The sequence below is a fragment of the Dendrobates tinctorius genome, unplaced genomic scaffold (genome assembly GCF_039654945.1).
Source record: "Dendrobates tinctorius isolate UK_male_01 unplaced genomic scaffold, ASM3965494v1 ptg000226l, whole genome shotgun sequence".
Lineage (NCBI taxonomy): Eukaryota > Metazoa > Chordata > Amphibia > Anura > Dendrobatidae > Dendrobates > Dendrobates tinctorius.
This window is the reverse complement of record NW_027361893.1, coordinates 4,619,089-4,642,669: the sequence shown is the minus strand read 5'-3', so window position 1 is coordinate 4,642,669 and position 23,581 is coordinate 4,619,089. Positions and strand designations below refer to the sequence as shown.

The 23,581-nt window shown below is 45.7% G+C and overlaps 1 long non-coding RNA gene and 1 pseudogene across 1 annotated transcript in view; one reads left to right on the top strand and one right to left on the bottom strand.

Annotated features, from left to right (window-relative positions):
* Window positions 1-10,866, top strand: part of LOC141059250 (uncharacterized) — a 57,024-nt pseudogene extending 46,158 nt beyond the window's left edge.
* The window catches only part of LOC141059271 (uncharacterized), a 72,096-nt gene extending 48,980 nt beyond the window's left edge, over window positions 1-23,116 (bottom strand). Inside the window, exon 1 of the long non-coding RNA XR_012222406.1 lies at window positions 23,037-23,116. This is a non-coding gene — a long non-coding RNA (uncharacterized lncRNA). The remainder of the gene's footprint in view (window positions 1-23,036) is intronic.
* Between the last annotated feature and the right edge of the window lie 465 nt (window positions 23,117-23,581).

The window sequence follows — 23,581 nt, the reverse complement described above, 5'->3', positions numbered from 1 at the left end:
AGGTCCTAGAATTCCTCCAGAGGGGTCTCGAGTTGGGCCTTTCCACTAGTACATTGAAAGTACAAGCTTCAGCTTTAGGGGCCCTATTTGCATGCGACATTGCCGGTAACCATTGGGTAGCGAGATTCATTAAGGCAGTTACCAGATCAAGACCCATCCTCAAAGATAGGTGTATGCCTTGGGACTTAAATTTAGTCCTGACAGCCATGACAGAGAAACCGTTTGAACCTCTGGATTCTGCTTCACTAAAATTGATATCACTTAAGACAGCCTTTTTGGTAGCAATATTATCTGCACGTAGAATAAGCGACATACAGGCACTTTCCAGATTGCCCCCTTACACAGAATTCTTACAGGATAGAGTAATCCTAAGGCCAGACCCGGCATACCTTCCCAAGGTAGCATCTCATTTTCATAGGACACAAGAGATTGTTCTTTAGGATTGGTTGGATTAGGGAGGAAGGAAGGCAGAACTAAAACTTCAGGCTCTAGATGTTAAGAGATGCCTACTTAAATATTTAGCAGCCACAGATCCTTGGAGGAAGGAGAACGCATTATTTTTATCCTTCCAAGGTCCCAGGAAAGGGTATAGAGTGTCAAAGCGCACGTTAGCAAGGTGGATTAGGGAAGCTATCTCTCTTGTCTACACAGCAGGTGGCAGTCCGGCTCCACAGAACCTGAGGGCGCATTCCACTCGTGCCATGGCATCATCCTGGGAAGAGAGATCGGGAGTATCAATTGACCAGATATGTAAGGTGGCCACCTAGTAATCTCCTTCCACCTTCTTTAACCACTATCGGTTAGACATGGGTGCCTCCTCAGATCTCACCTTCGGGCTAAGGGTGCTGCAGGCTGTAGTCCCTCCCTAAATTAGTTTACATCTCTGTAATTCTCTCGTGGTGCTGTCATGGGAGTCCGAATAAAGTATTAAGTTACGTACCGGTAACGGTATTTTTCGGAAGCCCATGACAGCACCCTTAGTTCCCTCCCTTGTTCACGTATAGGGGTGCACCCCTTTAGAAGATTGTTTCACGAATTTACCTTATGTGGGAGATGGTATAAAGAATTGTGAATAGGATAGATAGGTTGTATATGCGGTGTACTAACCATGGTAGCCTCTCAAGCTCTGTAATCCAACCGATGCATGGGAGAGGTGCCGCCCTTTTGTATCTGTAGGTTTCCTGTTCCCGAAGGGCGGATCCCCTCTCTCGTGGTGCTGTCATGGGCTTCCGAAAAATAACGTTACCGGTACGTAACTTAATACTTTTTTGTTCTTTCTCGGTTTCACAGATTCCTGGCTACTGGAGAGAGCCTCTCTTCACTCCACTTCCAGAACCGGATTGGAATATCCACCTTGTTGGGAATTGTTGCGGACACCTGCCGGGCTTTGTGGGACGTTCTCTGTCTAGAATTTATGCCCCTGCCCACGGCGGTAAAGTGGATTGAAATTGCTGCAAAATTCTGGACAGTCTGCAATTTCCCCAACTGTTTGGGAGCGGTGGAAGGGAAACACATCCGGATAATCAAATCCAAGTGGATCAGAGTACTACAACTACAAAAAGTACTTTTCTACAGTACTCCTGGCCATTGCGGATGCCAACTGTTTGTTTGTTGCAGTGGACATTGAGGCATTTGGCCGTGGGAATGACTCCCAGGCTTTTAAGAACTCTGACATGGGCCGGAGGTTATATGGCAACCATTTCAATTTCCCCATGCCACGGCCTCTTCTCAACACCAAAAGGTTCGCCACAGCCATTTGTAATGGTTGGGAATGAGGCCTTTCAAATGTGCCAAAACCTGCTTAAACCCTACTCCAGCCAGGACTTGGACCACACCAAAAAAATCTTTAATTACAGACTGACCAGGGCCCGAAGAACTGTAGAGTGTGCCTTTGGTATTCTTGTCTCCAGATGGCGCATTCTCGCCACAGCCATTAATCTAAAACTGGAAACAGTGGATGAGGTGGTAAAGGTGTGTGTGATTCTTCATAATTTTGTGATGGCTAAAGAGCACCCTAACTTTGAACTCGATGATGCAGCTCCAAACCCATTGCCTAAATTCAATCAGCACCCTCTCAGGTCATCCGTTGAAGTTGGCCAAATGAGGGACCAATTTGCGGCCTACTTTATCTCAGATGTAGGATGGGTGGAATGGCAAGATCAAATGGTGTAAAAACAAATTTCTTGTGTGTATGTTAATAAAAAAACCCTGTTTCGATGCCTGTACCAAGTGCACTTTGTTTTTATACACTCCCACTCTGTTTTTATACACTCCAATACAATAATCAACTGCCTAGGTGTACCAGTGAATTCATGATGCTGTGTTTTGTGCATCATGAATTTACTAGTACTCCTGACCAGGTGACTATACATACACACAAGTTGTATGACCTTTATCATCTCTCCAGTTTGTGTTCAATTTACAGCGACGGTGGAGATAATACAACTAATATTTGTGTCACTTGGCCTGATGTTACAAATAGTGATTTGGGGATGCACTAGCATCCGTCACTCTTTGACACCTGACCATGTGACTATAAATATTATTTGTAGGATCACCACTGTGGCTTGAGTATGAACGCAGACTGGAGAGATAATAAAGTTTATACAACTTCTACAATCCCCAGACCTGGTGTCATGCTGAAGTGAGGACGCACAAAATAACATCCTGACTTCAGAATATCACACATGGGCAGGTGAATACACATATGAGTTAAACTGCAGCATCGCTCCAGTCTGCGAGAAATAGATAATGCAGACTGAAGCGACACTGCAGGTTAACTCATATGTGTATTCACCTGCCCAGGTGTGATAAATAGTTATGATACAAGGCCAGGGTATTGTACATATCACATGTATTTTCACCATCATCTCTTCAGTTTATTCACCACACACTGAATAGAGGATGTGGTTAATTACAAGGTATATCTAGAATCCCCTGGCCCTGTGTCACAAATAGTGAAATGATGATGGTAAAAACACACCATCCTCAATTAACTTTTTATGATACCTGGCAAGGTAACAATAGATATGCCTTGCAATCAACGCCACCCTCTATTCAGTCTGTGAAATATTAGCAGACTGAAGACACTAATGGTGGTGAAAATACAATTCATATATTTGTTTTTTTGACTACACATATCTCCAGGAATGACACAAGAAACATGTCAGTAATGGAGCTATGTGGTGTCAAAAACGCAAAGTGTACGGCGCATTGTGTGTACAGCGTAGTGTGTGTAGGCGGCGAAAGGCACAATAACCAAATAGTATTATAGTAAACCAGAAATTTACATTTATTAAAAAATAAAAAAGGGGTTATTGGGAACGACGTTGGGGGGAAGATGGTGTCACTTTGGGGGTGTGGAGAGACGAGGAAGGGGTTCTAGGGGAAGGGACGACGAAAGTAGTGGGGGAAGGGAGCTCAGGGATGGAACTGGAGGCAGGGTGAGACACATTAGGAGGAGAGGGGGGAGGGACAGACAAAGTTTTGGGTTTCTTTTTTTTTCTTGGTCCTGGAGTCTCCTGCCTGGACCTCTTGGCACTGTGTGACTGCTTTGACCTTGGTGAGCAGCTGGACTGGGTGGAACTTGGTTGGCTTTCCACAAAAAAAGGGAATGGGGGTCACCCCTCTGCTTCTGATGCTCGGTGGTGGCGGTGCTACTAGGAGAAGGAGTGCTGGCAGTTCTCCTAGAATGAGGAGTGGTGGCGGTGCTCCTAGAAGGAGAAGTGGTGGTGGTGCTCTTAGGAGGAGTGCTGTCGGTTCTCCTAGCAGGAGGAGCGGTTGTGGTGGTGGTGTCTGTGCTCCTAGGAGGAGGAGTGGTGGTGGTGCTCCAAGCAGGTGGACTGGTGGTCGTGCTCCAGACAGGAGCAGCGCTTACCATGGTGGTTGCGGGGGAGTGTCCAGCAGCACTCGGACTTGGGGTGGTGTAGTGGTATCCGGCTTGGCTTGGAATGCAGGTGGCCGTGCAGTGGTATGCAGCAGAAGTCGGTAGTGTGGTGAAGCGAGTCAGTGGTGGCACAGTTGGAAATGACACCACTGACTGCTGCACGTACTGACTCTGCTGCATAGCCTGCAAGTAAGCAGTGTTGCAGGCCTGCATCACATTCAGCTGTTGATCAGGACTAAGGTGTTCCGCCATAACCCGTTCAATTTTGCTGAAAAAATGGTGTGCTGGTCTGTTGATGTCGGCCTCCAGACGGTCAAGGCGGCTGTCGAGATAGGGGAAGCGGTGGTCCATGTGGTTAAAACCGAGTTCCATGAGGGCAAAACTGCTTTCCACTATGTCTGACAGCGCCTTGAGGCTGCTCTGAAAGGCCGTGCTCAAGTGCATGAACTCGGGAATGGCATTTCTGTCCAAGGCCCTCTGCCGCTGGCGGGAAGTGCCTGCAAAACCAGTGGCAGAGACCTGGGACAGGGGAAGACCTGACACACCAGCTTCTTGGTCTCCAGATGTCTGTGTTGCAGACCTGCAAGCTGCTTCCTGGCTTTCGGATGGCTGGGACAGGTCCGATGTCGTTCGATGAAGGACCGCTCCAGGGACAGGTTGCAGGGTGCTGCTCCAGGTGCTGTGAAAAGAAAAACATTAGTATCAGGCATTTACAAGTGCCAACTGCTGTGGAGTAGAAAAGCACAGTGAAAAAAGCAATACAATACAAATACTTACGCTCTGGTGGCAAGGAACGGTCTTAGGAACACCAACTCCCGATAATAGCGGTATTTTGTTCTGGTCCTTGCCGCTGATCCACTGCGAACCTGTCCCTCATCACGAACATCCCTGTTGAAGCCATCCTTCAGCGAGCGCCAATGGGTTCTGACTTTGTTCACTGTGGGAAAAACAAATAAAAAAAATTAGACAATGCACTGATGGCAAAATCTCTATCATCACACACACCTGTGTGAACGTAGCCAACACTCAATGCGGCATCACACAGCAATACAATACACAATGCACTCACTGTTGGCCATGATAACACAATTGTGTACCATGCTAGAATATATCTAGCCTGACACACACCTGAGTCATCACGCCCAAGAGTCAATGCGGCATCACACAGCAATACAATGCACTCACTGTTGGCCATGATAACACAATTGTGTACCACACTAGAAAATATCTAGCATGACACACACCTGTGTCATCACGAAAAATAGTCAATGCGGCATCACAGAGCAATACAATAGGTCAATGTACTCACTATTGGCCATGATAACACAAGTGTGTACCATGCTAGAAAATATCTAGCATGACACACACCTGTGTCATCACGCCCAAGAGTCAATGCAGCATCACACAGCAATGAATTACTTACGAACATCCTTGCGGACCCTTTGACTCGCGAGTGTTCCAGCCATTCATGAGCGCTGCGGCCACCTCATTCCAGAGCTGCCGGCTTACCGTGGAGTTTGCATGCTGCTGATCATGGCTGTCCCACAACGGGACACGCTCCTGGACCAGGCTAATCGGGGCCTCATTGTCCAGATAGATTTCTTCATCCCGTTGTGGAACCTAGAAAAAAAAAACATAATCTTGGAAATATTTGTGAATGAAAAAGATACAGAGAAGAAGAAAGATTGAAGATGAATAAAAGGCAGGGGAAAAAAAAAAATCAAAGTCAGTCTATAGTTACAGCACGTCTCCCTGTCGGCACTTGGCTTGGCTGCTCCTGCAATTCGACCTCTGAAGCTGTATCCAATGATGTTTGAAAAAGAACAAAAATTAATTTTACACATGTGTAGATGCAGCAGCTATACTTACCCAAAATGAAGGGCAGGAAGATACTCACATCACACTCTGCTTGGGCCAGTTCATCACGGGACGGCCAATATTCATCCCCAGAAGACATGCTGCAATAAAAAAAAAATAAAAGACATTCGTACATAATACATTTGAAAGGACAGGCAGACATTAGATTTAAGAATACTCACATTCTTGCTGCTGCAGATTTGATCCAAATGGCTCTTGTCTGATGCAGGCTGTCTGGTCTCTTCCATAGCACCTTAGCCATTAAACTAGAGATGTCTTTCTCCTTATTAACTAACTTTTCCTTGAGATCCTTAGCGACATCCTCCAAGTCTGAGATTCTCTGCTCAGCCTCATCAAGACGTGATCCCTGAGCATTGACCTGTGAGACAATCATGTCCTAGGAAGATTGAAAAGCTGCAAGTCTATTATCCATTTCAGGCATTAAACGGTCTTAGATGCCTTTTGCTATGGATTGCGGGTCCTCGCCATTAGTGTCAGTGGCTGTTATTGTTGGAAAGGTGCCAGGCTGATTACGGGTGGAGCCCCTGCCGCTTTTAGTATTTTTGCCCACAAATTTATCAATGGCATTCTGAGTGCCAATATTAGTAGGCAAAGAGGGCGGCAATGTCGCTATTCACAAAACGATTACATCTGTTCCTGGGTTAAAGTGATCAAGTTTGGAACAAGCTCAAACAATTAATTGGTGGTGTTTGTGACCAAAATCAGAGGACTTGTAGGTAGAATATATGAGATATGATAAGCGCTGCCCCCTGCAGTGAAATGCTAATAGTGATGCTACACTCAAGCAAATGTCTTATAGGAAAGGAGGAAAAAGAGGCACTTTATGTGGGTCAGCTTTACTTCACAATCTCCCTCACCTCATTCAACCTGATGCCTTCAATCCCCCTCTCCTTTCACCTCACAGTCACTGGCTTGTGCTGTCCCCAGATCAGGGAGTGTTGCAGAGAGGCTCCGTTCAGCCTGCACTCCGTGTCCCCCGGACTAAGATGGCACCAGCCCACATGGGAGTTCCTCCTGACTCACCACCAGCAGCCCAAGACTGCCGCAAGATCTTATCTCCTCTGGCGTCAGCTTACCTTCTCCAGTAGCCATCAGATACGCAAGCCCTGGGGTCCAGGATCACAATGAGCGTGCTCCATCCAAAACTGTGGAGCTGCACTGCATGCGCCTCCTCATCTGTCTCCTGCTCCCGGGGCCTTCGGTGCCGTGCGGCGCTGCATGCACCCTATAACTCCGGGGTAACCGGATAGCCACGTCCTCCAATGAGGACCCTTGTCTGGTACTTATCCCAGCCATTCGGTGTCCCTGCTTGGGAGATGGGGTCAGATTATTCCTGTGGGCCAGGGAGCTCATTTAAGATGCAGCCATCGTTGGGCTCCACCTCCTGGAAGTCCCTCATCTCCATTATTATAAATATAATATCCAAGTGGATGGTATATAACGTATTTAGTAGGAACCTAAAGAGGTACTAACTAAAGTCTAAATAAATAGCAGCTACAATGATTACATAAGTGCTGTTACAATAAAGCCTGATCTCATATTAATAATTATAATGCAAATCCCTGAATTAATGCTCCATGGCTGCCATTTGTTGACTGGCTTCTGATTAGCTAGTATCAGTGGTGTGCCTTTTAGGTTGGTATTTATTACATCTATACTGTGTTGGTTATTACTAAGCTAATGAAGTTATTATATCACCTTGTATGAATACATGTTCCCTAACCACCCTTTATCCTCTCTACATGGATCTGAACTTAGGGAGATGATTACTCCAGATGGTCAGGACACACATACTGCCAGACTGGATGGTACTACAGGTCTCAAGCACCCTAGTTTTAGTGGCTGGACAGAGCCTGCACGGCCCAGAGCTTCTGGTTCAGACATCTCTTCCATCACCAGCGCTGCCTGCAAAATGAATAAGGCGGCTCCTGGTAACAAAAGCAGATGTCGCAGGAGCAGATCCCAGAGGAGATGGGACACACCATTTGCAGAAGCCTTAATATGACAAAATGGCAGAAAACCAGAGCAGTATAAATCCCCATAAAGTGACTTCATTTTGGAAATTATAGCCCTCAATGAATTAATCTATAGAAGTAGTGGCAATATTGACTCCATAGTCACTTTCCTGAAATTAAGACGCAATGGATGTTGGAGAGAGAAAATTGCAAATATACCATTTTATTACCCAACACATAGTGCCCAGATTGTGCTCCAGGAGACACGCGCACCGTAGATTAAGTGGGTTCTTCTCACTATAATAATGCCAAATACATGGAGGCTAAATGTGGTTTGGGCACACTGCGACTCAGAAGTGAGGGGAAATTTTGACTTTGGGAGAAAAGATATTGGTGGATTGGTTTATGGAAGCTTGTTGCTTTTCAAGAGCCTTTGAGCCACTAATAATATGGAAACTTCTGTTTTTCCATCAACAGATGATGGACCTGAGTGGGGTCTTGTTTTTTATGTGACGTATGGAAGTTTTATTGGTATAATTTTTGCTTACATAACATTGTTTGGTAGCTTTTTATTCCATATTTGGGAGGCAGAATGAAAAAACAGTTGAACACTATGCTCCACTCATTCTTCCTATAAGTTTTTCCATTAGACTGTGAACTGTCATTGTCTTGGTAAATAATTCAATATTTGTACATAACTTGCCATGTTTATGGACAGTTTATGTACAAATGTATAAAATATAAATTTCAAGGATATTTTATTAAAAAATACTTTGCTTTATTTTTAACAGATACCTATACCAGGAGATCAGAGGGACAACTGACATGTTCAGTTTTTAAATCAGATGATCTTGAGATCCCACAGTATACAATTGACGTGAATACCATTACTCCAGATATACCATCATCCCTTAACAGCAAAGAATTATCATCTGATCCTTTGAAACAGGTCCTGTCTTTTGATTCATTACCGACTACTAATGAAAATCAAAGTCACAAAATAAACATTAAAAAACGAATTGCTTCTAAAGCAAAGATGCAATTTTCATGTTCAGAATATGGAAATAGTTTTCTCCTCGAAAAGTCATTTCTTAAACATCAAAAAATTCAGACAGCGGATAATAGATTTTCTTGTTCCAAGTGTGGGAGATGTTTTAACAAGAAATCAAATCTTGTTAGTCACCAGAAAACTCACACAGGGGAGAAGCCATTTTTATGTTCAGAATGTGGGAAATGTTTTACAAAGAAATCAAGTCTTATCAAACATCAGAGAACTCACACAGGGGAGAAGCCTTTTTCATGTTCAAAATGTGGGAAAGGTTTTAACCAGAAATCAGATTTGGTTAATCACCAGAGAACTCACACAGGGGAGAAGCCTTTTTCATGTTCACTGTGTGGGAAATCTTTTAATCGGAAAGCCTATCTTGATGGCCACAAGAGAATCCACACAGGGGAGAAGCCTTTTTCCTGTTCAGAATGTGTGAAATGTTTTACAAAGAAATCAAGTCTTATCACACATCACAGAACTCATACAGGGGAGAAGCCTTTTTCATGTTCAGAATGTGGGAAACGTTTTTACCAGAAATCAGATTTGGTTAATCACCAGAGATCTCATACAGGGGAGAAGCCTTTTTCATGTTCAGAATGTGGGAAATATTTTAATAGGAAAGGGACTCTTAATAACCACCAGAAAATCCATACAGGGGAGAAGCTTTTTTCCTGTTCAGAATGTGGAAAATGTTTTACAAAGAAATCAGTTTTTGTTAATCATCAGAGAACACACACAGGCGAGAAACTGTTTTCATGTCCAGAATGTGGGAAATATTTTACACTGAAATCAGATTTTGTTGTTCACCAGAGAATTCACACAGGGGAGAAGCCTTTTTCATGTTCAGAATGTGAGAAATGTTTTACTCGGAAAGCGCATCTTGAGAGCCACCAGAGAACTCACACAGGGGAGAAGCCTTTTTTGTGTTTAGAATGTGGGAAATGTTTTAACCGGAAACAGCATTTGGACAACCACCAGAGAACTCACACAGGGGAAAAGCCCTTTTCATGTTCGAAATGTGGGAAATATTTTACCCGGAAAGATAATCTAGATAGCCACCAGAGAACTCACACAGGGGAGAAGCATTTTTATGTTCAGAAAGTGGAAAATGTTTTGTGAAGAAATAATATCCTCTTAGTCACCAAAGAACTCACGAAGGGGAGTAGCCTTTTTCTTGTTCAAAATGTGGAAAATGTTTTGTGAAGAAATCATCTTTTCTTAGTAACCAAAGAATTCACACAGTTTAAATGTCTTTTTCATGTTCAGAATGTGGGAAATGATTTAACTGGAAAGAGCATTTAGATAGCCACCAGAGAACCCACACAGGGGAGAAGCCTCTCTCTTGTTCAGAATGTGGGAAATGTTTTCACCACAAAAAGCATCTTCATAGCTACCAGAGAACTGACACAGGGGATAAGCCTTTTTCCTGTTTAGAATGTGGAAAATGTTTTGTGAAGAAATAATAACAAACTCTTGTCACTCCTTGGCCTTGTTAAAATGAAAACCATTATAATAACCTTCTGTGCTGGCGTCGTTCTAGGAGTGTCGGGACTCATGTTCCTGAGATTCAAATGAGGTTGGTACATAACACAAGCCCTGCTCTTAATCAGTTTCGACTTTACAACCCCCGCTTTTGGATGTATTGAACAAAAGGAAACCAGTGCTGCTGCTGCTCTTTGACTTCCTCTTTGATTTGTCCAAAGTGGGGATAGTGATGCCAGCACTAATTGGGTGCAGGGATCCCATGGCTTAACAACCTCACATGAGCCCCAGGAACTCAAGTGTCAGCACCACTGAAACGGCATCAGCATGGGCGGTTTGTTTAAATGTATTTATTTTTTTAAACTGTAAATTTTTATTAAATTTTTCACCAATTGAAAACAAAAATTCAAGTAATTACACTCTGAACATTTACCAGTAGTCAATGAAAAGAACAAATACAGAAATTGAAAGGAGCCACAAGTACAGAAGACAATAAACTGAAATATACTGTGTGTGTGTATATATATATCTCTTTAGGGGAACACTTCTCCTGGCGGTGGAATCCAAAATGTTAAATGATTAATTAAATGTCAATAAATCTAAGATATTTCTCAGTAGAGACTGTTTTAATACCATCTTGAACAGGCTCCATCTATTAACTACTTGATGACTAAACCACATATAGAAAGACAAGACATAATCAAGAGGCGCGGAAGAGGCATGAGTCCCTACGGAAAACACAAGAAGAGAAAGACTTAGTCGCTATTCTGCAGCCAGAAATAGACCCACAGGGTCCAGACTGCATCAAATCTGTCCACACTCGCTCCCAGTAAGGCAGTCATATATTCTATCCTGCGAATATCAACAATTCTATTCAGTAAATGTTGATATGGAGGGGGGAGGTCTACTGCCAGTGTAGGCCTATCAAGCACCTAGCTACAGTAAGAATGTGGAGTAACAATCTAGCTGAGTTCTTTCCCATCCCTCCAGGAGAGACATTTAGGAGAAAGATAACCAGATCCAACTCAACCTCCACAAAAAGAACCCTGTGGTTTAAGACTCTAATGTCTTCCCAGAAACCAACACTCTCCAAGCAGGACCAAAAAATGTGATACTGAGATCCCACCTCCAAGCCACAGCACCAACAGAGGTTCGGGAGCTGAGGATTTAGGCTATGTGCGCATGTTGCAAAACAATCCAGCTGCATGCTCAGTGTTAAAAGGTAGGCTAATAGTAAGAGACCACCCAAACACCTAGTACCAACTCCAAACAAACATAGAAAATCAGGAGAACCAGGAGTACAGGGTAGTAGAAAATACTTATAAATTTTATTAGAGAACAATACAGTCTAAAAAACATATACGTGCTATAGTGACACATGCTTCCAGACACGTCCCGAACATAAGGAGAAATCCCCTTCAAAGAGTGCCAATAGATTTCCATATCAGTAAGTCCAATTCCCATAAAGGGAGTCACCATATACAAAAGTCCGTATCACATGGAATGGCACCTAAAAGTAATGAAGCCCTTCATAATAGCCACAATAAAGTGCAGAAGTGTGCAGACAAGTGCAAGTAATGCATCGGGGCAAGAAAGGGCTTACCGGTCAATAAAAGGTTGAGAGGGAACCCCACGCCAGATATCACCCCAACGTGCGTTTCACTGACATTCATGCAGCTTTCTCAAGGGGATAGGGTGGCGCCCTGCATCTTTATCGCCACAAAAGGGTTAAATGTGTACTGTTTTGCATGTGTTTTGTGAGCAATGGGAGTTATGCTTTCTCTGCTAGAGACCACAACACACACACACACAATTTGCCTCACTCCTCTTGTTTGAAGCTGAGAGCTTTGCAGACATACCCTAACTGGGAGGGGGAGGGGCTGAGTTGTTGTTCCAGTGAACAAGAAAGAAGAACCACCCTCCCGGCAGCCATGATGACATGTGCTCATCCAGGAGAGAGAGCTAAGAAGCATCAGGGACCAGCCCCTAGACCATCCATGCTTTCAGAGCAGGGTGGTAAGCTGAGAGACTGCGTGGGATTATACAACCAGCAGAAAAGTGTTTTCCCTCAGAAATACTGCAATAACCTGGAATAAGTGAAGGACAGTGCAAGTGGGAACTTGAGCTGCTTCACAAAGGATTCAAGCTGCAAGTTGCTGAAGGCAAAATACACAGTGAGTAGAGGCAATACGGGGAAGTTCTAAACTCCAAAAAGCCTTGGTCCCAGAAGGGATTAGAATAGCAGGAAGTTACACTCAGTCACAGCAGGGAAAGATAACTACCATTCTCCAGAGCAGACTGTAACCTGGTGAGAGTTGTAATATCTCCTCTGAACTGCACCTGAACTACAGTAAATAATAAAGTGACTTTTCTTGTCTCCTGCCTTATTACTCCGTGCCTTCTTCTTGCATCACAATCTCTTGGGGTCTGCCCTGGTTGGAGAGGGTTTAACATCTGCACTGCCATCACCATCTACTGCCCCAGGGATCATCTGCAGTGCCGGCTATACTACAGTCGAACACTCCAACTGGCGCGCAAATCACTACATAAACTTTATCCCCATCCAATTCTACCCCTTTTATATGAACTGGGGCCACGGACCTGGTCGCCGCCACTGTGACATCTCCCATTGCAGTTAAGGGGTCCGGTACTGAGTATCCCACGGCCCCTCTGGCGAGTCAATAGCGTTGAGATGGAGATAGGACCTTAAAATGGCCCGCCTGATCCATGACATATTCCCAGTGGACGAATGAAAATGGCCATAGTGGCGCATGCTCCATGGCAACCCAAGGTCCTGCGGCAGCCAAGGCGTAATGTGTCAGAATGCACGCACGTAGGGAGAACGCCTGGCATGCGTCCGACACAATTAGACACCTGGCGGCAAGGTCGGACACAATGGGAGAACACGGCGCATGCGCACGTTCATGCAGAATAAAAGCATGGAACAGCACAAAGTCTGTCCAATAGTATATCCATAGAATATTGTGCATCATGATAACATCTCCCATGGTTATAGTATGACCAACATCACAAAACAATAACTGACCTCATGGAGACCAGTCAGAATCCTACTCCACACTGATGAGGGGCAACACCCCGAAACAGCCATCTGTGGATGGATACCTGGCCTTGGTATTTCCCTTGTCATCTGTAAACTCGTAAAGAGCTGGATATTGACTTAAAGGGCCACTTAATATGGTGGTTATCGAAAGGAGCCACTCCTTGGCTGGGTCCTTCCCTGGAGGAAGATCTGGCTAGTCCCGTGTTTGAGACTCTTAAATGAGGCTCCATGGACTTTATTTGCATATTCGTATTTCCCAGGGAGCAATGCACCTAGGATTTCACTGATTGAGCGCCTTTGCCGGCTGCCGCAGTGTTTTCTTTGACTGGTCTCCCTGAGGTCAGTGTTTCGTGATGTTGGTCTACTAGGCATTGCTTCCACCTAGCCAGAATCCTACTCCACACTGATGAGGAGAAACACCCCGAAACAGCTGTCTGTGGATGGATACCTGGCCTTGGTATTTCCCTTTCCCATATCTGTAAACTCGTAAAGAGCTGAATATTGACTTAAAGGGCCACTTAATATGGTGGTTTCCGAAAGGCGCCACTCCTTGGCTGGGTCCTTCTCTGGAGGAAGATCTGGCTAGTCCCGTGTTTGAGACTCTTAAATGAGGCTCCACGGACTTTATTTGCATACAGTGGGGAAAAAAAGTATTTAGTCAGTCAGCAATAGTGCAAGTTCCACCACTTAAAAAGATGAGAGGCGTCTGTAATTTACATCATAGGTAGACCTCAACTATGGGAGACAAACTGAGAAAAAAAAATCCAGAAAATCACATTGTCTGTTTTTTTTTCATTTTATTTGCATATTATGGTGGAAAATATGTATTTGGTCAGAAACAAGCAATCAAGATTTCTGGCTCTCACAGACCTGTAACTTCTTCTTTAAGAGTCTCCTCTTTCCTCCACTCATTACCTGTAGTAATGGCACCTGTTTAAACTTGTTATCAGTATAAAAAGACACCTGTGCACACCCTCAAACAGTCTGACTCCAAACTCCACTATGGTGAAGACCAAAGAGCTGTCAAAGGACACCAGAAACAAAATTGTAGCCCTGCTCCAGGCTGGGAAGACTGAATCTGCAATAGCCAACCAGCTTGGAGTGAAGAAATCAACTGTGGGAGCAATAATTACAAAATGGAAGACATACAAGACCACTGATAATCTCCCTCGATCTGGTGCTCCACGCAAAATCCCACCCCGTGGGGTCAGAATGATCACAAGAACGGTGAGCAAAAATCCCAGAACCACGCGGGGGGACCTAGTGAGTGAACTGCAGAGAGCTGGGACCAATGTAACAAGGCCTACCATAAGTAACACACTACGCCACCATGGACTCAGATCCTGCAGTGCCAGACGTGTCCCACTGCTTAAGCCTGTACATGTCCGGGCCCGTCTGAAGTTTGCTAGAGAGCATTTGGATGATCCAGAGGAGTTTTGGGAGAATGTCCTATGGTCTGATGAAACCAAACTGGAACTGTTTGGTAGAAACACAACTTGTCGTGTTTGGAGGAAAAAGAATACTGAGTTGCATCCATCAAACACCATACCTACTGTAAAGCATGGTGGTGGAAACATCATGCTTTGGGGCTGTTTCTCTGCAAAGGGGCCAGGACGACTGATCCGGGTACATGAAAGAATGAATGGGGCCATGTATTGTGAGATTTTGAGTGCAAACCTCCTTCCATCAGCAAGGGCATTGAAGATGAAACGTGGCTGGGTCTTTCAACATGACAATGATCCAAAGCACACCGCCAGGGCAACGAAGGAGTGGCTTCGTAAGAAGCATTTCAAGGTCCTGGAGTGGCCTAGCCAGTCTCCAGATCTCAACCCTATAGAAAACCTTTGGAGGGAGTTGAAAGTCCGTGTTGCCAAGCGAAAAGCCAAAAACATCACTGCTCTAGAGGAGATCTGCATGGAGGAATGGGCCAACATACCAACAACAGTGTGTGGCAACCTTGTGAAGACTTACAGAAAACGTTTGACCTCTGTCATTGCCAACAAAGGATATATCACAAAGTATTGAGATGAAATTTTGTTTCTGACCAAATACTTATTTTCCACCATAATATGCAAATAAAATGAAAAAAAACAGACAATGTGATTTTCTGGATTTTTTTTTCTCAGTTTGTCTCCCATAGTTGAGGTCTACCTATGATGTAAATTACAGACGCCTCTCATCTTTTTAAGTGGTGGAACTTGCACTATTGCTGACTGACTAAATACTTTTTTTCCCCACTGTATATGATTATAGTATGAGCACAAATTGTAAGATATGCATTTTCAAAGGTCCATGATAGTACTAAAGGCAATTAAATATATATACTTTATTATAAATATCACATTACAAATGCAAGAAACAGACAAATCTGCATAATATCAAAGATGATACTTAGAAAAATTACATGTAATATGGAATATTATTTGGGATGAACGAGCATATTTGTGGGTATTCGGTACTCTGTGAGTAATGCGGTACTCGGTACATCGCGAGTATTTCACTACTCGCCTCTCACTATTCGGTTCTCCCGCTCAGCAGTTGCCAATCACAGTAATGCCGTACCCTTCTTGGTTGTGGGCGGCATTACTATGATTGGCTGGCCGCCCAGTGTCCTATGAGTCATCATAGCCTGGCACTAAGCCCTGCCTGCTGCCGCCATTTTCTGCACATTGCATGCAGAACACAGCTAGTGTAGGGAGAGTATGAGCAGCTGCTAGGGAGAGTTGAGTTTTTTGGTGCAAATCTTCCAGAAATCCTCTGTGAAACTCAAAAGCTCTTTTCACAGCTGAAAATATAAGGTCAGGGACCGAGTAGTGACTGTTTTCCCAGCTTTTTTTGAGGCCACATTTACCCCTGCAGGGCAGTTTTTTCATGCAGTTGTGGTGCTGTGTTCACATAATAACCTCAAATAGTACGCACACACGGTACAGCACAACTGACACGCAGCCAGCACCACTGTCTTGTGTGGTGTCTGGGTTGCGTATTGCGTATTCTTGCCTTAAGGCTATGTGCACACGTTACGGAATTGCCGCTGAAATTTCAGCAGGAATTCCATTCCGCGGGAAATATGCAAGAAAACCGCATTTTAATTCCCGCCTATTTCCCTTGGAAAAACTAGCGATTTGCAAGCGTAATTTGCAGCGTTTTCCATAGTGTTTGAAGAGTGTGACCAACTTTTTACTATTGAGGCTGCCAATGCAGCCTCAGTAGTAAAAGATCTAATGTTAAAAATAATAAAAAAAATAAAAAATGGTGTTTGTCTCACCTTCCGACATCCCACGCAGCGTTCCCGATCCTCGCAATGCTCCCGGCAGGTCCCGTTCCCAGTGATGCATTGCGGCAATGACCTTTGATGACGTTGCAGTCTCGCGAGACCGCGATGTCATCAAAGGTCATTGCCGCAATGCTTCACTGGGAACGGGACCTGCCAGGCGCATCGCGGAGGCCTGAGGACTCTGCAAGGGACATCGGAAGGTGAGAATATGACGATTTTTTTATTTTAATTCTATTTTTTACAGAATATGGTACCCAGAGCCTGGAGGAGAATCTCCTCTCCTCCAGCCTGTGGGTACATCCACAAATGTTCTGCTTACTTTTCGCATGGTGGGCACAGCCACATGCGTAAAGTAAGCAGAACAATGCATTCCTATGTGTGCGGAATCGCCACAATTCCACAAAATTAATGAGAATGCTGCGTATTTTTCCGCGATGCGATTCCGCAGCTGAAAAATCCGCAGCATTAGCACAGCATTGCGGAATCCCATAGGATTGCATGGAATGCTTATTTTTTGCGTTTACACGGCAAAATCGCGAGTTTAAAAACGCCGCGAAAACGCAAAAAAACACGCTACGTGTGAACACAGCCTAAACCTCAGGGCAGTTTTTTTGTGCAGTTGCAGTGCTGTGTTCACAGTGAATAGTACGCACGGTACTGCACAACTGAGACGCAGCCAGCACCACTGTCTGGTGGTGCCTGGACTGCGTATTCTTGCCTTAAACCTCAGGGCAGTTTTTTGTGCAGTTGCGGTGCTGTGTTCACAGTGAATAGTACGCACGGTACTGCACAACTGAGACGCAGCCAGCACCACTGTCTGGTGGTGCCTGGACTGCGTATTCTTGCCTTAAGCCTCAGGGCAGTTTTTTGTGCAGTTGCGGTGCTGTGTTCACAGTGAATAGTACGCACGGTACTGCACAACTGACACGCAGCCAGCACCGCTGTCTTATGTGGTGTCTGGGCTGCGTATTCTTGCCTTAAACCTCAGGGCAATTTTTTAGTGGCAGCACCGCTGTCTTGTGTGGTTACTGGGGTGTGTAATCTCACCTTAAACCTCAGGGCAATTTTTTTCTGCTGCTGCGGTGCTGTTTGTAAAATACAAAGCAGTACTAGGCTGTAGTGCTATCTTCCACAAAGCAGTAACTGCTCCTTTTTCCCCAATATCTGCATCTGAACATCTGCAACTATGGCAGAAAAATCCAAAATTCCTAAAAAGGCTGTTGTGAAGGGACAGGGACGTGGACATGGGGTCGATGGTGCCCAACAAGGCACAGAGTCTGGGAGATTGAAAAAGTTGATGCATCTAGGTTCCTGGTGAAATTTCCTGGTCTGGAACATAAACGGGCCTGAAGAAGAACAAGAGCAGATACTGTCTTGGATGGCTAATAAGGCCTCAACGAAATGTTCTAGCAGCACCCAATCGTCCATGACAAAACAGTCTACTGTCCATACAGCTAACGCTGGGTCATCCTATTCTCAACCTGTTCCCAGTTCATCACCCAGTCAGGAGTCACAGGAAACATTTGACCCCAACCTTGGTCACTCTGAGGATCTGTTTGATCCATTTCCTTGCATTGCCTCTGGCCTCTCACCGCACGACATTGAAGAGGAACGTGAGGGGGTATTGTCTGTTGAAGATGGCCAAATATTTGAAACCCCTCGTCCAGAAGAAAGCCACTTTCATTCACGTGATATACCGGGTGAAGAGGTGGAGGCTGATGGTGATGACACACAGTTGCCATCTGGCCAGTCGCCAATATCAACACGGAAGGAGGATGACATGGACGACGAGGTGGTCGATGATGAGACCACCGATCCGACCTGGGCCGTTGGCACACATAGCCAGCACAGCAGCACAGAGGATGAAGATGGATACGTAGCACCAACAAAGGCACCAAGGGCTACTGGTTTGAGCAGAGTCCGAACTGTGTCAACTGTTGCCAAGAGCAATCCATCTGTGCCGCAAGGCAAGGGTGCATTCAACCGCTGTCTGGAAGTTTTTTTCCGATAGTCCATCTGAACCAAATATTGTCATCTGTAGCATCTGCCATAGGAAGCTGAGCAGAGGCCAGGGCGAAGGCAACCAAAGCACCACCAGTATGCAGAAACACATGGCAGCCAAGCACCCTAGTCGGTAGGTTGAACAACAAGGTACCAAATCAGTGTCTGCGACTGCGGGTCAAACCTCTGCCATGTCGCCTGTGATATATCCTTTCCAATCTGTTGAGCAGGAAGCAGGTGATCATCATACCTCTTGCTCACAAGCTGCAGTTGCACAGACACAGGTCACAAGCTCATCCACTTGTTTGCCCCAGGAAAGCGTCCAATTGTTCGTGCCCCAGATGTATGAAAGGACGCATAAATACAAAGCCACACACCCACAAGCACAAATACTGAACGAGTACATTGCCAAGTTGCTAGCCGTGGAGATGTTGCCATTTAGGCTTGTGGGGACACAGTCTTTCCATGATCTTTTAGCTGTGGATGCCCCACGATACTTGGTTCGCAGTCGACACTATTTTTCCCGGTGTGCCGTCCCCGCATTACACCAGCACGTCTTAAACAATCTAAAGCGTGCTCTCACCAACGCCATCACCGGGAAGGCCCATCTTTCAACAGACACGTGGACAAGTACTTATGGCCAGGGACGATACATCTCTGTCATGGTACACTTGCTCAAACTGGTGGAGGGTGGGACAAAGTCTCAAACTGGACCATCAACACATATCCTACCCACGCCACGAATAGCGGGCCCAACCTCAATCAGGGTTTCTGCCTCATCATATACATGCAGTCTCCCCTCTTCCTCCAACTCCGCCTCATCATCCTATGCTGAATTACCCTCCACATCACTCCCAAGTTGGGAACTGTGCAGCAGTGCATCGGCAAAGCGGAAAAACGCTCTGCTGAAGCTGATCTGCTTAGGTGAAACACCACACACTGCAGCAGAGCTGTGGCAAGGAATAAAACAACAGATCGATCAGTGGCTTTCCCCACTGCAACTCCAACCTGGTCTGGTTGTCTGCAACAATCGGCGCAACCTGGTGGCGGCTTTAAAGCTTGGGAAGCTGGTACACGTGCCATGCATGGCTCACTTGCTGAACCTGGTGGCGCAGAAATTTATAAAAACATACCCTGACTTGCCATACCTACTTGAGAAGGTGCACCGTATTTGCGCCCATTTCCGCCACTCCTTAACTGCTGTTGCCGGTCTTGCAGTGCTTCAAAAGCAATTTAATTTGCCAAACCACAGACTCATTTGCGACCTGCCAACACGGTGGAACTCAACATATCATATGTTGGCACGGGTAAGTGAGCAGCAGAGGGCACTTTCTGAATACCAGCTTAAACATGCCCGTCACACTGAGACTCAGCCAAGACACATAACAACTGTCGAGTGGGTGTGGATCGCTGATATTTGTGAGTTGCTTGATAACTTTGAGTACTGCACCAAGCTTGTGAGTGGTGATCAGGCTATTATCAGCGTAACCATGCCTGTGCTATGTCTGCTGAAAAAAAATCGCTGCAGAATCAAAAAATGGAATGTTTGCGTGCCCAGCAGCTGGGTATGGAGCAAGATTTCACAATAGGTGATCCAACCCAGCCCAGCCAATATCATCAGGTAACATTGGGGGATGAAGATGATGATGAAAATGAGGAGGGAGAGGACTTCTTTTTCAGTGGTACTGAGGGGACACCTCATGCTACAGAGGGGAATCCCAACCCCAGCTTCATGTCTGTCCGGCATGGGTGGGCTGAAGAGGAGGAGGTGTAGGAGGAGAGGATGGGTATTGTTCAGCCTTCAGGGGTCACAGAATATTTGCCTCTTTGCAGCTTGGCACACATGGCACACTTCATATCTGACTGTCTGTGCCAAGACTCTCGCGTAATCCACATTTTCAATAGCAACCTATACTGGTTGGCCACCTTTCTAGACCCACGGTACAAGGACAAATTTCCTTTGCTACTGTTGCAGTCACCAAGGGGTTTCACAATTGAATCCTTCAAGAAGGCCATTGTCAATCATTTGATGGCAACAGCACCCTCAGACACCACTGCTAGCAGAGATACCACCTCTGTGCAACAGCATGCATTAGTGGGGAGAGATATGCCAAGCAGGTCCAAAAGAGGTGGTGGTAAAATGTCCACAAACTAGGCCATCTTCAGTAAACCGGCTCATCACCAAGGACTAGCTGGAACAGTAGCAATGTCAAGGACGGAGAAGTTGAACAAGATGGTCAACGACTATCTAAGTGACCATACCTGCGTCCTTCCTGATGCTTCTGTACCATTTAATTACTGGGTATCCAAGCTGCATTGTTGGCCCGACCTCTCCTTCTATGCATTGGAGGTGCTGGCCTGTGATGTCAGAGCGTGTTTTCAGTGCCGCTGGGGCAATCATCACAGATACATGCACATGGTTGACAATAGAGAATGCAGACAGGCTGACTGTGATAAAATTTAACAAGGACTGGATTTCGCAACAGTATTTAAGCCCCCCAGATGACAGTATCCCAACCTAATGTCACCCAACACTTTTTTTTTTTGAATTGGTGATCACATTCATCCCTTCCCGTACAAGCCCCTTTTCTTCTTCTTACACGTTTTCAAAACCTGCTTCTGACACATGTACCTCATGGTCAATAAGCTAAAAACATTACGTTAATTAATATTTCCCATCGGAGGCACTTGTGATGAGAGTGAGACCCTTCTTCCTTCATCAACCATGGTATCATGCTCCTTGGGCTAATTCTTGGAGACACTATGGCTATGCCTGGACACTGGGCACTGCCACCTCTATGCTAGTAGTCCTAGCTTCATCATAATTGTTTGACCCTTCAGACCTGTCTTGCTTCCTTCATCAACTATGATTCAGCCCCTTGGGCTAATGTTTTGAAGACACTATATCTATGCCTACACACTGGGCAGTGGCACAACAAGGACAGTAGTCCAAGCTTTATAATTGTGAATCCCTTGTGATGATGATGATGGGTGGCTTCTTTCCTGTGTTAACTATAAAACAGCCCCTAGGGCAGATTGCTCTCCTTACACCACTTTCACACTTAGCTGTCAGAAGATCGCCTCCATCATCACTCGCTCTTACGGCACTTCTGATATATCACTGGCACTGTGTAAGTGGCGTACGAGTCCCTCTCTTCCGGCAAAAAACCACAGGACTTCAAATAGTGTTTGTACATTCTAGTGAAGCAGTGGTGTAAAAACAATCATGCAGCCCCTGACCAGGTGCCCCCATGTTATATACATTTGTTTACAACATACATTTTTTAACATTTACACATTTTTTAGCCTTTTCCTCAGCCCCCAGTCCGCTTTGTAAGCTCCAGCAGACAATTACTCGCATTTTCCTTTGACTATCATTGGACTCGCTATTCGTACCGAATACCCGAGTATTAAGGTATACTCGGTACGAGTATAGCGAGTCCGAATACTTCAGTACTCGCTCATCCCTAAATATTATGGCAGGAAAAAGTCCAGTATAAGGGCAGCCATAGTATAAGGTTCAAATCACCAACCCATCTGTTATATATGGATCACTAAAAAATTGTAGAAAACAATAATATATTAAAAAAGATAAAAACAAAAGAAGCAAAAGACATCCTATTCTAGTGGGAAAGACACATAATCAATGATATAAGGAGGTAAAATTCAAGGACTCGTTTAACCCTTTAGGAACAGTGGTATCCAATGTAACCAGTGGCGTAACTACAAAGTTATGGGCCCCGGTGCGAACTTTCAAATGGGGCCCCCATGCCAAAAATACACGCACATCTCCACTCCGTACACCTCATACATACCCGGCTCCGCTCCGTACACCTCGTACACATGCGTCTCCACTCCGTACACCTCGTACACACGCAGCTCCGCTCCGTTCACCTCGTACACACGCGGCTGCGCTTCGTACACCTCGTACACACGCGGCTGCGCTCTGTACACCTCGTACACACGCGGCTGCGCTCCATACACCTCGTACACACACGGCTCTGCTCCGCACACCTCATACACACACGGCTCCGTTCCATACACCTCGTACACACACGGCTCCACTCCGTACGGCTCTGCTCCGCACACCTCATACACACACGGCTCCGCTCCACACACCTCGTACACACACGGCTCCACTCCGTACAACTCGTACACACATGGCTCCACTCCGTACACCTCGTACACACACGGCTCCGCTCACCTCGCACACACATGACTGTGCTCCATACACCTTGTACACGCACGGCTCCGCTCCGTACACCTTGTACACACACAGCTGCGCTCCATACACCTCGTACACACATGACTCCACTCCGTACACCTCATACACACACGGCTGTGCTCCATACACCTCGTACACATATGGCTCCGCTCCGTACACCTCGTATACATACAGCTCTCCTACATCCACCCTATAAACCCCTCCTGACCCCACACAGAAACTTTACCTCATCCAGCACCATGACAACCAGCACAGCAGAGTCCTGGAGACACCGAGGCCCCTGATCATGTGACCCCTGACTCCTCCCCTCCTGTGACCTCATCACAGGTCCTGTGTGCACAGAATAGAACAGCCTAGGACATCATTGCAGGCTGTGGGGGGTTGCGGTGGGTCTATCTGGGAGGGCGAGGATAGGGTGCATGGGGGGGGCGTGGTGGCTCAGTGCAGTGCAGGAAGAATAGACTCCTGGGCGGGACACGGGGGGGGGGGTAAAATATGGGACTGTCCCACGAGAATCGGGACGGTTGGGAGATATCATGGTCTGACAAGCCGGGCCCTGACTACCCCCGGGCCCGGTCGCAGTGGCGACTGCTGAGACCATGGTAGTTACACCCCTGAATGTAACGATCCACTTAGTCTCCATCTGGGCCAGCAGTTTCTTGTTGTTACCACCTCTGATGCCCAGATGGAGAGAGTCGATCCCCCGAATCTTAAGTATACTAGCATCACAATTGTGATGCAACCAAAAATGTCAAGGGATCGTTTTCAAAT